We start from the raw sequence: 19312 nt of genomic DNA, 5'->3' as shown, positions 1-19312 counted from the left end.
CTACGTATACGTAGAAGCGCCTTGTCTGGTTATAGATGTACCCCAGGACGACTCTACTATCCGTGTAAAACTCCACAGCATCTAGAGTGAAGTCCAGTTCGTTCATGATTGTCTCTGCTATCTCTGCAGCTAAAACCGCAGCTCCTAATTCCAGCCTGGGAATGGTATGAGCAGCTTGCGGAGCTAATTTCGCCTTCCCTAGGACGAACCCGGTGTGGCATGCTCCTTCGCCATTGATGACACGAAGATATGCCACTGCTGCAATCGCTTTGACAGAAGCATCTGAGAAAATATGGAGTTCCTTTCTCAGAGCTGTTGAGAGAGTAGAACAAACATATGTTCTAGGAATCTCCAGCTGTTTGAGATCTTGTAGGGATTTCCTCCATGCATTCCATGCTTCTTCCTTATCTTCAGGGAGAGGAGAGTCCCAGTCAAAAGCCTCACTTGAGAGTTCTCGTAGCAGGAATTTTCCTTCAATGATGATAGGAGCAACAAACCCAAGTGGGTCGAAGAGACTGTTGACAGTAGCAAGTATCCCTCTGCGCGTAAAGGGCTTCTTAATGTCGGTTACATGAAAGGTGAATGTGTCCCCCTTTACATCCAGCTAAGTCCGAGACTACGTTGGATTGGAGTAGGGTCAAGTTGAGATCTTTAAGTCCTTTCGCATGATCTTCGGTCGGGAATGCGTTCATTACTTCCTTGCTATTAGAAGCAAACTTGTGCAGTCTTAAATTCGAAATGGCCAGCATTTTCTTTGTTCGAGTCAAGAGATCAATTGTTCCTGCAGCTGTGGGTGTCGCCAAAAGTCCATCATCGACGTAGAATTCTCTTTCTACAAAGTGTTTAGCATCTGAACCATACTCCTCCTCACCATAAGCCGCTGCTCGTCGGAGACCATAAATGGCTACAGCAGGAGATGGACTATTACCGAACACGTGCACCCTCATGCGGTATTCGATGATCTCTTTGCTTGTGTCGTTATCCTTGAACCAAAGGAAACGAAGGAAGTCTCTATCTTCCTCTTTCACAATGAAGCTGTGAAACATCTGTTCGATGTCCGCAGTTACAGCTACCAGCTCCCTTCTAAAACGCAGTAAGACTCCCAAGAGGCTATTATTTAAGTCAGGACCAGAGAGAAGAACATCGTTCAAGGAGATGCCCTGTTTTTGCGCGCTGGAGTCGAAGACAACTCTGATCTGATCAGGCTTCTGTGGGTGATACACCCCAAAGGTAGGTAAATACCAACATTCCTGGCCTTCTCGGAGAGGAGGGGCTACTTCGGCATGGTCACGATCAAAGATGTTCTGCATGAAGGCAACAAAATGAGACTTCATTTCAGGCTTCTTTTCCAACGTCCGCAAAAGGGAGGTTAGGCGTGTTAATACCTGTTCTCTATTATTAGGGAGTCGTTGTCGAGGTGTTCTGAATGGGAGTGGTGCGACCCAACTATTGCTCTCGTCCATGAACATCTCTTTATCCATGATGTCCAGAAAGCGCCTGTCTTCAATAGACAACCCAATTTTATTATCCTCCTTTGTCCTCTCGAAGATGGTATCCCCTATGGCATAGTCATCAAAGATGAAGGTGCCGTGCGCCAGAGATATCTCAGGCAGAGGCTTGATGTCAAACTTCTCCCTGACGTTGAGTTTGTTGGGACATGGAGGAAGTAGAGAAGGGCGTCCATTATCAAGTACATGGGTGCGGTAAGCACTAAGTGCTGCAGACCTGTGCACGGCTCCTAAGCAGACATCTCCCACTACAACCCATCCAAGGTCTAGCTTTTGCGCGTAGGGTGCGTTATTAGGTCCATTGCGTTGCTCCCGTACTTTATGAACCTGAAGGATGTCACGACCCAAAAGAAGAAGAATTTGGGCTTCTGGATCCAAAGGAGGTATGCAATGAGCGATGGACTTTAGGTGAGTGTGCCAACGTGCTGCGTCAGGTGTTGGTATCTCAGCCCTGTCGTCCGGCATATTGTTGCATTCGATCAATGTTGGCAATTTCACCTTCGTCACTCCATCTAAAGACTCTATAATGAAACCTGTAGCTCTTCTTCCTGCGGTCTCTGTCACACCTGCACAGGTACGTAGAGTATATGTTGAGTTCTCTCCTTTGACATGCAGCAAGTCGAAAAACTTGGTTCTAGCAAGCGATCTATTGCTCTGGTCATCCAAGATCACATAAAGCTTGATTGCTCCTTCTGGGTGGCCTTCTGGGTAAACCTTAGCCAGGCAAATTTTAGAGCAGGACCGTGAACATTTGCCGTAACCACAGACTTCTGTACACTTGGAAGTAATAGCAGGTTGAGGCTTGTCTATCTCTCCCTCCCCGCCATAATCAAATAAATTTGAAGGCGGCGGTCCTGGATGAAGCGCTCCGATATGAGCATCACTGCCACATTCCTTACATTTAATAGCTGCCTTGCAGTCCCTGGCCAGATGAGTGGTTGTTGCACAGCACCTGTAGCAAACACCTTTCTCCTTTAGGAAAGTCTTGCGCTCATCCAAAGGTTTGATCCTAAAACCTCTGCAACGATTGAGAGGGTGGGGCTTCTTATGAATCGGGCAGGTCTTATCCACATCATCCAACTCATAATTTGAGCTGCGTGTCTGACTCCCAGTCCCTAATGACACTTCTGTCTTGTGAGTGTAGACTGGGCTTTTCATTTGTCTCTTAAATGGCTCCTCTGGTTTCAACACACTATGGATTCCTGAAGACAGAGCAAAACTTGGATCGTTGCGTGTTCGAGCCTCTCTGCAGATGAACTCACAGAAGAATGAGAATGGAGGAAAGGCGACTTGATGTGCTGTTTTATACTGAGAACCCTGAGCCATTTAGAGGTGTTTGACATGGTTCATCTCCAGCAGAAGACAATAACCTCTGTTGAGACTGATTCATGACGTAATCACGAGTGCAATCAGAAACTTCCCTCACATCAGAAATCCTTTCTCCAAGCTCACTATCTGCTGCTGCCTCCAAAACCTTCGTCTCAGCGATGGCTGCTGCCACCTCACTTTCATGCTTTATAGCTGACAGAGACGCTTCCATGCGTGCCTCTGTAACTTTCAGTTGAGCCTTTTCAATCAAGATTTCAGATTCTTTTTTAAGGAATTCAGTCCTGGCCCGTGCAGCTTCCAGTTTAGCGCGAGCCCTGGCAGCAGCTATGCTAGCCGATGAGCTTCTAGATCTATTAGTCGAAGCAGAGGCTATAGATCTTGTTTCTAATGCTTGACTTCGCTCTGTAGCTTCCTCTACCTCCGTAGCCTTCTCAACCTCCGTAGCTTTCTCAACCTCCGTAGCTTTCTCCGCCATCATGAATTGCTAATACCGTCCAGGAGTACAGAGCGTGATGATGAACGAGGAATGATGGAGTTAGAGCTTGCTTTCCTTGAACTTTAGTGCCCACTGTGCGGTTGCCTTTTTACTATTCTGTCCTAGATGCGTGTTCCATCTACGCAACACTGACAGATAGCTAACAGGAGTCAGAAAAGGGGCAGACGCAGGAGTACAGTTGAAAGTTTTACTGTGATATTCTTTCCTCTTCTTTCTCTTTTTTTGTAAAACTGAAATATACAAAGGTTACAAATGTCTTGTTACAAAATGTTCTCAAAATTAACACAAATAAATTTCCGAATATTCTCTGAGCACATATACCAAAGGCTACAATCAGCTCTGCCTAGTGTTATTGTTAACAAATTGCAATCACTACTAAATAGTTCGTTTTTAAACTCAAACTATTGAATTTCAAATATATATATAAACATACATGCATGTAAACACTGAAAAAAGGTAGCAAACTTACAGGCAAAGCCTTTCTGAGGCACAAAAACGTAAAGAAACAGAGAGATGACTTATTGTCCAACCGCATGGAAAGATACTGGAACACTGCGATTATTTCCTGGTTAACCTCTAACCCAAGAGTCACATGATCTCAACCAACCACTAAGAAAATATCTAACAGTCATCAATTTCTTTGTTGTAACGCCAAACTACCACAAGATGGTGCTAAGAAATAAAAAACAAATGTGTGCCATGACATCTTTACTGTCACTTTCGATCAAATTAATTATTCCTTGATAAATAAAAGTATTGTTTTCTTTCCTCCAAAAAATAAAAATAAAATTCTCACTGACCCCAAACTTTTGAACGGTAGTGTATATATATTGTCCTTGCATATTTTCTTGTGTGACACCCCTGAATGAAAGGCTCATTAGTATGCAGACTGCTCAGGTGAGAACTGCCTAATTATTCATGAGGGGGTTGGGCCGTTCCGCCCATCCGCATATTGCCTTTGCAAACAAAAAAATGTTTTTCACAATTTAAAACAATCTATTGTTTTATGTGAATTATAAGGCAGAATGATTTTCAGATCAATTTGAAGCAAAAACTCTAGGCGATAACATCCACTAGTCAAAAGTCTTGTGGACAAATATTTAGTATGTTATTTGTGGCCTTATATTATAAACTTTATTTTTTAGTTTTTTCAATAACCACGCATAAACAATATTCTTTCAAAAATACAAACATGTACATACATGTTGCTCACATATTATGGTAGCCCTGTGTGTGCTATATAGAGTGTAATTTCACCTGTGCCATTAATATGTTTATAAGCAACTGAAAAAAGCACAAATGTCAGAGCATGCCAAAACATCTCAAGGACCCCGAAAACACCTCAGACCCCAGATGGTTAAAAGTTGAATTTCTTGCCCAAAGTCAATAAAAACATTTTTAGAGCTTCCAGAAATAAGAAAAAAGCTGCGGTCACAATTGTGACCGGTGGGATTGTGGCAAGAACACCATTTTTACTAAAGCAAATTACAATAAAAGTTTGCAAAAGGTCTGGGTTATTTAACTATGAACTATTTAACTTCATGCACAATACATACTGTACCTCATTTTTTTGCATATGCAAACATACAAGGATCAATTGTTTACAACACTACTTGTTAGCCTAACAGTATTATTGTTAATTCCATCACATCATCATTGGACTTTTATAAGAGTCAGGTGTGTATTCTGTATATAAACCAATTTGCATTACACATTTCCATCTACAATTACGATGAAAACGATAGTAGGTATATCCTGTGCCCTATCATAGAACCTCAAGGTGAACCTCAAGGTGAACTTTCAACTGAGCCGGGACTCTATGGAAGCTTTGATAAGGATGCTGCCACAAGATAAAGCACATGGTCTGTCATACAGTGTGGTGGCCCGGGCCTTTCAGGTGCCAGTATCCTCTGTTTGGAGGCTGGTTCACACAGGATCCATAAAGATTGCAGCCCTGCGCCAGCAGCTCATACAGTTGTCAGATGCACAAGACCTTGATGAGGTTGGTTATGAAAATTTGGCCAACAGCCCCATCTTCTCCAAGTGTGTGGGTGCTATAGATGGATGTCATGTCCGCATCAAGACCCCCGCTGGACCCACTGGCCAGGACTACATCAATAGAAAACTCTTCCCATCCATTTAGATGCAGGCAGTTTGTAATGGGAAGGGCCGGTTCCTTAATGTTTTTGTGGGATATCCTGGTTCTGTCCACGACACTAGAGGCCTGAGAAACAGCAATATCTAAAAAGAGGCATTGTGTTAATAGATTGATTGGTTAATGAGTATGCTCCCAATTATTGTGGATTCCTCTCAGGTGTGTTTGTCATGTGTGCATGCCATGTGATGTTCGATTTAAGCTGCACCTGTACCAATAAACAACTGATTGTGTGTTCTCACTGCAACCTGTGTGAAGCATGTTTATTCTCTGTCTTTAGCCGGTATCTAGTCAAGCTCTGTTTAACAGGTTATGGGCCCAGATGCGTTGACATTTGTGCAGATACGGCGTGAGTAGCAAGACAGTTTGTTTGCAATTCGTGTCTCAAGGTTTGGAGTGCCAGCAACCATGAGCGAAAGGACAAGTTCACGTTGGTCTCGTCCTGTGTTTGACGGAGACGAAAAGAATTATGAACTGTGGGAGACAGTTTTTGGGCCATCTACGGTTGCAGAAATCGAAGGATACAATTTTGAACGGGCCCGCCGTGGGTGCTGATGCAGACACACTGGCTGAGGATGTAACAAAGAATGCTGAAGCATATGCTGAACTGATCCAATTCCTCGATGACAAAAGTCTGTCCCTGGTCATGGGAGAGGCTGCGGATGACGGGCGTGGAGCACTCAAGATCTTGCGGGACTATTATGCTGGAAAGGGTAACCCCCGCATTGTGAGTCTCTACACAGAATTGACTTCCCTGCAAAAGCTGAGTGGTGAGAGTGTGACTGACTATGTCATACGTGCCTAGACCTCAATCACAGCGCTGAGGAATGCTGGAGAAATATTGAGTTATTAGTTGCAATGGTTTTGAAGGGGCTGCCAGAATCATTCAAACATTTTTCCATTTTTGTCACTCAAAGGGATGAGACTCTCTCTTTTGCGGATTTTAAGACAAAATTGCGGAGTTACGAGAGCACTGAAGGTATGCGCACAGCTGTGGCCAAAGACAATGTCATGGGGGCCCGGGTGCATTTAAGAAAGGCCAGTGCCCCAGCAGGCGTAAGGGTGCGGAGCACTGAGCGGGGACATTGAGTGTTTCCGTTGTGGCCAGAGAGGACACAAGGCAAGACAGTGTCAGCGTGATCAACAGTGGTACAGCCAGGGTAAGAGTACTACATGGCGAGGAGGATGGAAACAGCAACGGCAGGACGACGCACATGGGGTGTACGAGGAGACAACACAAGTTGGTGACCAGTGATCGTCAGCTGGGGAGCGGTGTCACCAGAAAGGTCACATATCATCACCACCCTGGCCAGGTTCAAGAGCTTCGACGACCGATTCCAGGCCGAGACGTACTGCGTGGAGCTGGCCGATGGCACAAGGTGCAAGGGGGTCGCGGAGCGCAGAGAAGAAGCAGAAGTGTGGCTGGTTGACAGCAGGGGGCGGCACCTCAGTGCCACAATGAAGCAGGCGCTGTACATCCCCTCCTATCCCAAAGACATCTTTTCTGTGAGAGCTGCAACTTCCAGTGGGGCAACAGTGATCTTTAAGGAGGGTGAAGACGTCCTGCAGTATAAAGACGGTACATGTTTTCTTATTTATGAACATAATAGGCTGTTCTATTTGCCTACTGTGCCAGTGAACAATGACTGTGATGATCAATGTATGAGTTGCCATGATATTAAGAAGTGGCATGAGATTTTGGGACACTGCAATTTTAATGATGTTCAGAAGTTAGAGAATGTTGTGGATGGTATGTCAATCAAGGGTAAAGTACCCAATTCTATGCAATGTGATATGTGTGTCCTAGGTAAATGTGAGATGCCTGATGTGAGAGCCAAGTCAGCTCTAGAGTTGATACACACTGACTTGGCAGGCCCCATTGACCAAAAGTCCAGAGAAAGGAATAGGTATGCACTTTCCTTTACTGATGACCACTCAAGTGCAGTGTTTGTGTACTTTCTGAAGCACAAAAGTGACACAGTGGACGCCACAGAGAGGTTCCTTGCTGACACAGACCCATATGGGAATGTTACATGTATCAGGTCTGATAATGGTGCTGAGTTTACTGGACAGGGTTATCAAGTACTACTTCGCAGGAACAGAATCAGACATGAGACATCAGCACCATACTCACCACACCAGAATGGCACTGCTGAGCGCAACTGGAGAACCCTTTTTGATGTGGCTAGATGTATGCTCTTAGAAAGTCAGTTACCCCAGGAGCTATGTTCAGGATGCAGAAGTTTGGTACTGTGTGTTATACCTATAGACAGGACAGGAAGAAGCTTGACTCAGGGTCTGACAAAGGCATTTTCGTTGGGTATGATAAGAACAGCCCAGCCTATATGGTCTACTATCCTGACAGTAGAAAGGTGATGAAACACAGACTGGTGAGGTTTATGTCCAATAATGAGGGACAGGAGACTGATGACGTGTCTGATGACGATGATGTTGGTGTGCAGTATAGTACAACCAGACCTGACCCTGACAAACCCAAGCAGTGTGACATTCCAGGGACTAGGCTAGGCCCAAGCCAGATAAGTCTACAGTCAGCTGAGGTCAAGCCAGATGGGTGTAGATGGGTGTATGCTATCAAAACCAATGCTGAAGGATCTGACGAGTATAAGGCCCGCTATGTCGCCAGGGGGTATAGTCAGGAGATGGGTGTAGATTATGGAGAAACCTTTTCTCCTACTGCCAACCTTACCAGTGTGAGAGTATTAATGCAGAAAGCTGCTCAGGAGAATCTGATCCTCTATCAGATGGATGTTAAAACATACCTATATGCACCGATTGATTATGAAATTTACATGGAGGGGTATGATGTAAAATCTCAGAAAAATGAGAAAAGGGTGTGTAAACTAGAGAAATCATTGTATGGGCTAAAGCAATCAGGTCGAAACTGGAACAAAATATTACATGACTATCTGTGTGAAAACATCCTTGTACAAAACCCAGCTGATCATTGTGTTTACAAGAGAGAAACAGAACATGAGAAAGTGATAATATTGATGTAGTGGGTTGTCAGTGCCTATAATATTTTTACTATTGTGACTGACGTCACGGCAGAATGCGTCCAGTGTCATTTCCGCCTAAGCGAGTTAAAAGGGGGAGTGGCACAATGGTGTGGGAGACACGCACATGTTTGTTTGGCGTGGCATTGTTGCAAGCGTGAAGAGTTGCTGCACGCTGAGGGTACCGCTTACCTGTTCATGTTGCTAATAATCCCCGGGTAGGTCGTTTGATTTATTATGTGTAGAAAGCAGAGTATTGTTTGTTTTTGAGTATGTGTGTTTTGGATGTGTTGTGGTAACAAACCTGGCATCGCGGTCGTTCACTGAGAGCTGTACGTATCATATCGTTCATTTTCCCCTGTTCATGTTGCTGACAATTTCCGGGTAGGTCGCTTGATTTATTATGTGTAGAAAGCAGAGTATTGTTTGTTCTTGAGTATGTGTGTTTTGGATGTGTTGTAGTAATAAACCTGGCATCGCGGTCATTCACGGGGAGCTGTACGTATCATACCGTTCATTTTCCCCTGTTCATGTTGCTGACAATTTTCGGGTAGGTCGTTTAATTTTATTATGCGCAAAAAGCAGAGTATTGTTGTTCTTGAGCATGTATGTTTGTGTGTGTTGTAGTAACCTAACAAGCTGGGCATCGCATTCGTGACTTGTGATGACGTGTTCAGTATAAGTTAGGACACACTGTGGAGGTAATGAGATGATTTATGTGGTTTTATATTTTATAGAAAGACGTATAAATGAAATGTATGGTCCAACTGTTATTTGTATATTTTAATAGTGTATAAATGTAGATGTGCTGAATGTGTATTATGTTTTGGCAGATTCATCTGGCAGCTGATGGTGCACTAGACCACTGTTTTTTCCCAGTATTTATGGTTTATTTACAATTGTTTGTTTGGATTCGTTTTGGTTGGTTTTGTCATGTGAATACAGTATTGCTTATTTGTTTCTTTTTCTTTAGTTGATTTTCTTTTTGTCTGTGTATTGTATAGTGTACTTTTGTTTTCTTATTTTTCCTTTATTTTGTTTGGCCGTTTAGGGGGTGTTGTACTGGAGGTGACCATATCTCCCTTATTAGGAGGTGGCGTGATGCAGTGATGACACTATCGTTTGATTGATTTTATGGTTGTGTATTACAGTTGGCTCATGTGTTATAATTTTCCCGGGTTGCACTAAAATAGCGGAGACTGTTATTTCCAGTCCAAGACTTTGTATAAATCAATCTGGCCCCCCTTATTGCGGCCCCTTTATTTTGTTATTATTCGTGTATTATTTTGTTTGGTATTTGTTGAATTAATGTTTATATATGTTGTTGTTTTCTTTTAAAGAAATAAAAAGACCGTGTACCTCACCAGAGCCTGTACTTTCATTTAATTGAATAACTTGAGCGGAGCTACTTCCCCATTGATTATAGATGGTGGATGTTCGCCCTGTTACATTTGGCGTAGTCGGCAGGGTTCTAGTACTAAGGCCGTAGGTGTATGGTGCACGGTTTTTCTTTTTTTCTCTTTCTTTTTTTATGGTGTTGTGTACTGGGAAAAACAGTGGTTGAAGATTTGGATCATCGTCAGAGGGCTCTGAGCATCGGCTGGGAGCGGCAGATTGTCCATCTTTTGACTGGTAGACATATGTAAATATATTTTGAAGAAAAAAAAAGAAAGGAAATTTGTTTTCTTTTTTTCTTTTTCTTTTTTTTTCTCTCTCTATTATAGTATGGCAGAAGAAATGGCAGCGCAAATGCAGGCATTAGCTGAATTGGTACAACAATTGCAGTCAGAAAATGCCAGGCTTAGAGAAGAAACCACTCAGGGAGTAGTAGCTGCTCCTGCTCATCATTTGTTGGAGGGCCCTTCTTCGGTGCCCATCCCTTTGACTAATTTCCTACCAACTCCTGCGTCTGTGCCATCTCTTCCAGTGGTGACCGAGCGATATGTTTATGTTCCAAGGGAAAGAAAGTGTCCTCGTTTCTCAGGAAAGGCTTACCAGGATGTTTTGGGAGTCGAGGACTGGATAGAGGAGGTGTGTAGCTCTTTGACTTTACGTCATATGTCAGACAATGAACAAGTTTTTTTTGTGCTTGATTTACTGGAAGGCGAGGCAAAGGCTGAGATGAAGTTTAGGACCCCTGCAGAAAGAAATACTCAAGAAAAGATTTTTTCCATCCTTCGGGAGACCTACGGTTGTTCTAAATCTTACATAGGGTTGCAGACTCAGTTCTTTCAACGAAAACAGATGGAGGGAGAATCGCTGAGGGAATATTCTCATGCCCTTATGTCCCTTATTGAGGCAATTAAGCGAAGAGATCCACAATGTTTTGCCAATCCTGATTCTGTTCTTAGGGACCAGTTTATTGAGCATGTTAGGGATAGCATGTTGAGACGAGAGTTAAAGCGAAGGGTACGTATGGATCCGTCTGCCTCCTTTTTGGATATTCGTACCGAAGCTATCCAGTGGGTAGAAGAAGGAGAACGCATGGCCAGTCAAAGGCCCCGTGCTTATTCATATAGTGCTCAGGGCAGGGCTGGGGAGATTCAAACAAATGTAGCTGCAGTACAGTCAGTAGATGAGTTGACTGAATTAAAAGAGTGCTTGCGTAAGCAACAAGCACAATTAGACTCTATCTTGAGACATCTTGAGCCACCAGGTTTTCCTAAGAGGTATGATGTGCGTCCACGTGGTACTAATTTTCCCTACCAGCCAGATGGTAAACCTATATGTATTCGTTGCAATAAGGCAGGTCACATTGCTAGGTTTTGCAAGGTAGATCTGAAGTCATCTCAGAATGTTGCTGGAGGGGATGGTCCACGAAGTGCAAGTCAGTCCAATGGTACATCTAGAGCCACTCTTGACCACTCGGAAAACTCAGAACCCTCCGGTGCTGGTGCCCAGGCAACGGAAGGGGAGTTTTTGGGCTTTAAAGGACATGATGGTACTAAACTTATAGGGAACTGTCCTACAGTAGAAATGATGATTGGGGGGTTACCTGTCAATTGTTTGCTAGACACCGGTTCTATGGTGACCACGATTACTGAACAGTTTTTTTTTTTAACTTCTTCAGCCGGCTTTGGGAATAGAGTTGCAGTCTTGCAACTGGCTGAAGTTAAAGGCTGCTAATGGTCTCGCCATCCCCTATTTGGGCTATTTAGAGGTGGATGTCCAGGTATTGGGTAGATTACTTCCTGGTATGGGAATTTTAGTAGTGAAGAATCCAGAGGGAGTGCGGGGTCAGGGGCAGCATGGCCAGATTTCCTGCTTGTTAGGAATGAACGTGATCAATCAGTGTTATCAAGAGTTATTTATACAGCATGGAGATTCTTTGTTCCAACAGCTAGGGGTACAGGATTCAGGAAAGGAATGGAAGAAGGCAATGGCAGAATGCAGACAGCTTGACCGGGTCCTGGAGACGGGGTTGGTTGGCCGCGTTCGGGTTCGTCCGGGACCTGCGGTTCTGGTTCCAGCTGGTACTTTAAAGTTTGTTCCTGCTATTTGTCACACTGGGTTGGGGTCTATATTTTCTTCAGGTTTGCTGGAGCCTTTGCCTTTGTAGAATTGTCACTTACCCTGTGATTTGATTATTTCTTCTGCCTTTCTGCCAGTAACTCAGGGGAGGTTCCTGTCGTAAATGTAGGGACTCAGGATCGGTGGATTCGGCCTGAGGTAGTTCTTGGAGACTTTCACCTAGTTTCATTGCAGTCAACAACACAAGTAGAGCTAAATTCACAGAGATCCACTGGAGAACAGGTAGCTGTAGTTCAAGCTGTGGCAGTGGAAGAACTCCCTCCCGTGGATTTTTCACAGTTAGTCTGCCCTAATCTGTCTTCTCAGGAAGTATTGGAGGCCCGCACTCTACTGGAGAGGTATAGTGACATCTTTAGTCGTGGGGAGGGTGATTTGGGCTGTGCTACCTTGGTTGAGCATACAATTCCCTTGATGGATGAGACTCCAGTGCGACAACGTTATCGTAGGTTACCTCCTTCTCAATACGATCAGGTAAAGAGGCATATCCAAGAGCTGGTAGACCAAGGGGTAGTAAAACAAAGTTGCAGTCCATATGCATCTCCAATTATTGTTGTACAAAAGAAGGATGGTTCAATTAGGCTCTGTGTAGACTATAGACAACTGAATTCAAGAACTCGCAAGGACGCTTTCCCCCTCCCACGGATCGAGGAGTCCTTGGACGCTTTGGCTGGGGCTAGGTTGTTTAGTACCTTAGATTTAGCTAGCGGATATAACCAGGTTCCCGTGGCCAGTCAAGATCAAGAGAAGACTGCGTTTTGCACTCCCTTTGGGCTCTTTGAGTTTACTAGGATGCCCTTTGGGTTGTGCAACGCGCCTAGTACCTTCCAGCGCCTCATGGAAAGGATATTTGGCGACCAACGATTTCATGCTTTACTCTTATATCTTGACGATAAAGTGGTCTTTTCAACTTCTTTCCAGCAGCATTTGGAGAGGTTAGAAATGGTGCTGGGACGTCTCCAGCAATATCACTTGAAATTAAAGTTACAAAAATGCCATCTGTTCCAAACCGAGGTGAAATATTTGGGGCACATTATTTCGGCAGAGGGAGTAGCTACTGACCCCGAAAAGGTTAGTGTTGTTGCCCAGTGGCGAAGGCCTAGTAGCGTGACCGAGTTGCGTTCCTTTTTGGGCTTTGCTTCGTATTATCGCCGATTTGTTGAGGGGTTTGCTTCGGTTGCTGCACCCCTGCATAAGTTGGTGGGAGCATTGCAAGGCGGTAAGAGGGCGGTTCGTAGAACTACAGGCTCCTTCGAACAACATTGGACCGATAATTGTGAGAGAGCGTTTGTGACCCTTAAAGAGAAGTTGGTGCATACTCCGGTGTTGGGGTATGCCGACTTTTCTAAACCTTTCATTTTGGAAATTGATGCAAGTCACCGTGGTCTCGGAGCAGTTTTGTCTCAAGAGCAGGGGGGACAGACTAGGCCTATCGCATTTGCAAGTAGAGGTTTGCGGGCCCCTGAAACAAATATGTCAAATTATAGCTCGATGAAATTGGAGCTTGTGGCTTTAAAATGGTCAGTAACGGAGAAGTTCAGGGAATACCTTATGGGCAACAAGGTCATTGTATATAGCGAAAATAACCCCTTGAGTTATTGGCAAACTGCAAAATTGGCAGCTGTAGAACAGCGTTGGGCTTCTCAGCTGGCTCTTTTTGATTTTGATCTTCGGTATCGACCAGGGGCGGCTAATCGTAATGCGGACGCATTGTCGCGTCTTCCCTCCCCCACTATGAGTAGTCAGATGATAGATAATGCAGGGACCGTAGTTCCAGTTGAGGTTATTGTGCACCAGCCGGTTTGAAAGTCAAACTCCTATGATGCTAAAGCCTCAGCTATAAATGCTGTACCGGTGCGAGAGAAATGTGATCTAGTTGCACTGCAGGCCTCTGATCCGGTGATTGGAACTTTCTTGAGACACTGGAGGAGGGGAACACCGCCCTCAAAGGGAGAAGTAGATCAGAGCCATGTAGGTCTTCGGGAGTTGGTTAGGCAGTGGCCTCGGATTAGGGAGGATAAAGGAGTATTATACCGACAAGTACAGCTTCCACCTGCAGGAGAGATCGTCTTGCAGCTATTACTCCCTATTACTTTACGGAGTGAGGTTCTTAACAATGTGCACAATAACCATGGCCATCAGGGTGTCGAGCGAACCATGACCTTGCTAAGGGAAAGATGCTATTGGCCAGGAATGTGGAAGGATGTTAAACAGTGGTGTAGTGCATGTGAGCGGTGTGTACTGGCTAAGGCCACACAGCCTAAATTTCGCACCTTTATGGGAAGTCTGACTGCATCCCGACCTTTGGAAATTCTCGCAATTGATTTCACTCTCATGGAACGAGCTAGCAATGGTCAAGAGAATGTTCTGGTGGTGACCGATGTTTTCTCTAAGTTTACTCAAGCCTTTGCTACTTCAGATCAGAGAGCAAGGACCGTGGCTAAAATATTGGTGGACAAGTGGTTTTGTGTGTATGGCATACCTAAGCGTATACATTCTGACCAAGGCCGTAGCTTTGAGAGCGAGTTGTTTAAACATCTCTGTGACATTTATGGGATCCAAAAGAGTCGTACTACCCCATATCACCCTCAGGGGAATGGGTAGTGCGAACGTTTTAATCGAACATTGCACGATTTGTTGAGAACTTTGCCTCCAGATAAGAAAGGGAAGTGGCCACACTTCCTTCCGCAACTGTTGTTTGCGTATAACACCACTGTCCATCAGTCCACACAGCACTCCCCTAACGAACTCATGTTTGGCCAGAAGCCTCAGTTACCGATTGATTTCCTCCTAGGTGGAGCGGAGGAGGAGTTGGTAGGAGGCTGTGTGAGCGACTGGATTCTCCAACATAAAGAGCATTTGTCTTTGGTTTATGATAGTGCACGGAGATGTCTGCAAGAGAAGGCCCCGTACCAGGGAGTAGTGCCACCCAATGGTGCATCCATCCTTGCTCCAGGCACGTTGGTTTATTGTAGGAGTCACCCTTTGGGGCGTAATAAGATCCAAGATGCATGGTCTCCTAACATGTTTGAAGTGATAGAATGCAAGGATAGCCTTGGAAATGTTTATGAAGTGCGACGTCGAGATGGCATAGGTCCTTCTAAGTGCCTTCATAGATCTGAGTTAAAGCCGGTCCCTGCCTCGCATATCAGTATGGCCCCTGGGGCGGAGAGAGGAGCAGAGAGTAGTGAAGGAGCGGAGGAGATTGAATTTGAGGAAGGTGACGGATTGGTTGTGGAAGTCACGGTTTCCCACCCAAGTGCTTTAGGTCGAATAAGTAAGGAGCCAATTGAACCAGGAATACAGTTGCATCCCTATCCTGGTTCTGAAGGTCAGGTAGATTGTGCTAGGGGGACTGGGGACCAGAATGTTGCCACACCAAGCGAAAGTCTGGCTTCACCTGAAAATGTAGAGTGTGGTGGTCCGTCTGCTCTAGTTGGTAATGGATTAGGTAGAGAGGATATAATCCCTTCCTCATTCAGGCGTACTACCCGTCCCACTGCTGGATGCCACACAAATCCATTTCGGTTACCTCAGCCTGTATCTCAGCAGTTGGGTCCTAGTGATGCGGTAGTGAATTTACATTTAACAGGATTTAGACCATGGCTATAGGAGTATTATGAGGTATTCACCGGGACGGCGAATCTTTAAAGTAGGGGTGTGTGTAGTGGGTTGTCAGTGCCTATAATATTTTTACTATTGTGACTGACGTCACGGCAGAATGCGTCCAGTGTCATTTCCGCCTAAGCGAGTTAAAAGGGGGAGTGGCACAATGGTGTGGGAGACACGCACATGTTTGTTTGGCGTGGCATTGTTGCAAGCGTGAAGAGTTGCTGCACGCTGAGGGTACCGCTTACCTGTTCATGTTGCTAATAATCCCCGGGTAGGTCGTTTGATTTATTATGTGTAGAAAGCAGAGTATTGTTTGTTTTTGAGTATGTGTGTTTTGGATGTGTTGTAGTAACAAACCTGGCATCGCGGTCGTTCACTGGGAGCTGTACGTATCATGTCGTTCATTTTCCCCTGTTCATGTTGCTGACAATTTCCGGGTAGGTCGCTTGATTTATTATGTGTAGAAAGCAGAGTATTGTTTGTTCTTGAGTATGTGTGTTTTGGATGTGTTGTAGTAATAAACCTGACATCGCGGTCATTCACGGGGAGCTGTACGTATCATACCGTTCATTTTCCCCTGTTCATGTTGCTGACAATTTTCGGGTAGGTCGTTTAATTTTATTATGCGCAAAAAGCAGAGTATTGTTGTTCTTGAGCATGTATGTTTGTATGTGTTGTAGTAACCTAACAAGCTGGGCATCGCATTCGTGACTTGTGATGACGTGTTCAGTATAAGATAGGACACACTGTGGAGGTAATGAGATGATTTATGTGGTTTTAATAGTTTTAAATGTAGATGTGCTGAATGTGTATTATGTTTTGGCAGATTCATCTGGCAGCTGATGGTGCACTAGACCACTGTTTTTTCCCAGTATTTATGGTTTATTTACAATTGTTTGTTTGGATTCGTTTTGGTTGGTTTTGTCATGTGAATATAGTATTGCTTATTTGTCTCTTTTTCTTTAGTTGATTTTCTTTTTGTCCGTGTATTGTATAGTGTACTTTTGTTTTCTTATTTTTCCTTTATTTTGTTTGGCCGTTTAGGGGGTGTTGTACTGGAGGTGACCATATCTCCCTTATTAGGAGGTGGCGTGATGCAGTGATGACACTATCGTTTGATTGATTTTATGGTTGTGTATTACAGTTGGCTCATGTGTTATAATTTTCCCGGGTTGCACTAAAATAGCGGAGACTGTTATTTCCAGTCCAAGACTTTGTATAAATCAATCTGGCCCCCCTTATTGCGGCCCCTTTATTTTGTTATTATTCGTGTATTATTTTGTTTGGTATTTGTTGAATTAATGTTTATATATGTTGTTGTTTTCTTTTAAAGAAATAAAAAGACCGTGTACCTCACCAGAGCCTGTACTTTCATTTAATTGAATAACTTGAGCGGAGCTACTTCCCCATTGATTATAGATGGTGGATGTTCGCCCTGTTACATTGATATGGGTTGATGACTTGGTTATTGCTGCCAGTGATGGGAGAGCTTTAAAAACTGTCAAAGAGATGCTTACTGGGAAATTACAGATGAAAGATTTGGGAAGACTGAAGAATTTTCTAGGTATCACTTTTGATCAGTGTGCTGGGGGTGTGACTATGTCACAGCAGAGTTATGTTGGCAAACTGCTGGAAAGGGTTGACATGCAAGACTGTAAACCCAGGTCGACACCTTGTGAACCAAAGTTGAATTACACTGATAGTGATGAAAAGCTGAGTGACCCCAGGAAATACAGAGAGGCAGTGGGTAGCCTAATCTACCTAACCTTATGCACTAGACCTGATCTGAGTTATGTTGTTAGCAAAGTGTCCCAGTAATTCAGTGAGCCAACAGAAGAGCAGTGGACAACTGTAAAGCATGTACTAAAATATCTGAAAGGTACAAATGACAAGATGCTCTGTTACAGGAAATGTGATGAAGGGTTAAGGTTAGTGACTTACAGTAATGCAGATTGGAAAGGTGATGCAAATGACCGACGTAGTACATCTGGTTATTGTGTTAGCCTATGTAAGAATGGTCCTCTGATTTCTTGGAAGACCAAAAAGCAGCCAACTGTAGCATTATCAACATGTGAGGCTGAGTACATGGCATTGTCTGCCACTATACAAGAGTGTTTGTACTTGACACAATTGCTTGAACATCTTGATGATTATCAGTATGGTGTACCTATGAACAATGAAGGGGCAAAGAATCCTGACAGCGGACTAGCAGAATTAGCAGACAGCGATGTAAGCATATTGATATTAAATATAATTTTGTGAGATCAACTGTAAACAATGGTGAAGTGTTTTTGGAGTATTAGCCAGATGGTTGCTGACCTAATGACTAAACCAGCTACAAAAGTGAAGCTACTTACCTTTTCCACGTTCTTGTTTGGGTTATAGCCCATGTAATGGGCATGTAATTCAGTTGGTTTCCATGATGTTTCTTTGTTTTTGTTTTTCTCTTTGTGAATAATGTGTGAGCAAGTGGGTGTGTTAATTGATTGATTGGTTAATGAGTGTGCTCCCAATTATTGTGGATTCCTCTCAGGTGTGTTTGTCATGTGTCCATGCCATGTGATGTTCTATTTAAGCTGCACCTGTACCAATAAACAATTGATTGTTTGTTCTCACTGCAACCTTTGTGAAGCATGTCTCTGTCTTTAGCCGGTATCTAGTTAAGCTCTGTTTAAGACATTGTATCCTCCACAAGGATACTTCCTTTTGGGGGATGGAGGCTACCCCTGCATCATCCATCCCATGGCCATCATTATTCCGTACCGGGAGCCAGTGCAAGGGAAAGTGCAGGCCTGCTTTAATCACTACCACGCCAAGGCTCGCTCCATAATTGAGCGGGTCTTTGGTATGATGAAAACACGCTGGAGGTCCCTGCTTTTCAAGTCTCTTGGGGTGGACCACACCTTTTCCCCAACAGTTATCGTGGCGTGTGCAGTTCTGCATAACATTTTCCTGACAACAAGAGACATAATTGAAGCCCCTGAAGTTGTGGATACTGTCGGTTAACCTCCACCCTGTCCAGTGAGAGGGGTCTGTAGTGGGAATGCCTGAAGTGATAAACTGGCAGCAAAACATACTCTGTTACTATCGTAACCTCGGTTCCCTGAGAGTAGGGAACGAGTATTGCGTAGCTATACGCAGTGGGGGAAACTCCAAAATTCTGAAGCTTAAAATGTAAAACGTATTTTGCAGCTGCACAGCTAGCACAGTGAGTGTCTGGCTCACTCATTGGCTGTGCTGCGGCAACTGCACATCCAATGGCGCGGCCGCCTCCAACGTATGCGCCAATGAGCTAGCATTATGCATACACGTCAGAGCCCGCCAAGGGGGCGTGGCCAGAGCCCATAAAAGCCCCCGAAATAGCCATTATAGCAGGTTACATCGACTGAAGCAACATACTGCCATGCTACGCAATATTCGTTCCCTACTCTCAGGGAACCGAGGTTACGATAGTAACCGAGTACGTTCCCTTTCGAGAACGGTCACTTCATATTGCGTAGCTATACGCAGTGGGGACGCCATGTAAAACGATGCACCAAGTATCTGGTTGCAACTGCGGCTCGAGAACTCTGAGCCCACAGAACCAGCCAGAAATCAATATATATTAAGAAAGACCGGACACCATCGGGCCTCATTATATACACATATATACATGTTATGCCCATACATC

Source organism: Rhinichthys klamathensis, unplaced genomic scaffold (genome assembly GCF_029890125.1).
Source record: "Rhinichthys klamathensis goyatoka isolate OS25496 unplaced genomic scaffold, OSU_Roscu_1.1 h1tg000121l_1, whole genome shotgun sequence".
NCBI lineage: Eukaryota > Metazoa > Chordata > Actinopteri > Cypriniformes > Leuciscidae > Rhinichthys > Rhinichthys klamathensis.
This window is presented reverse-complemented; position numbering follows the sequence as displayed.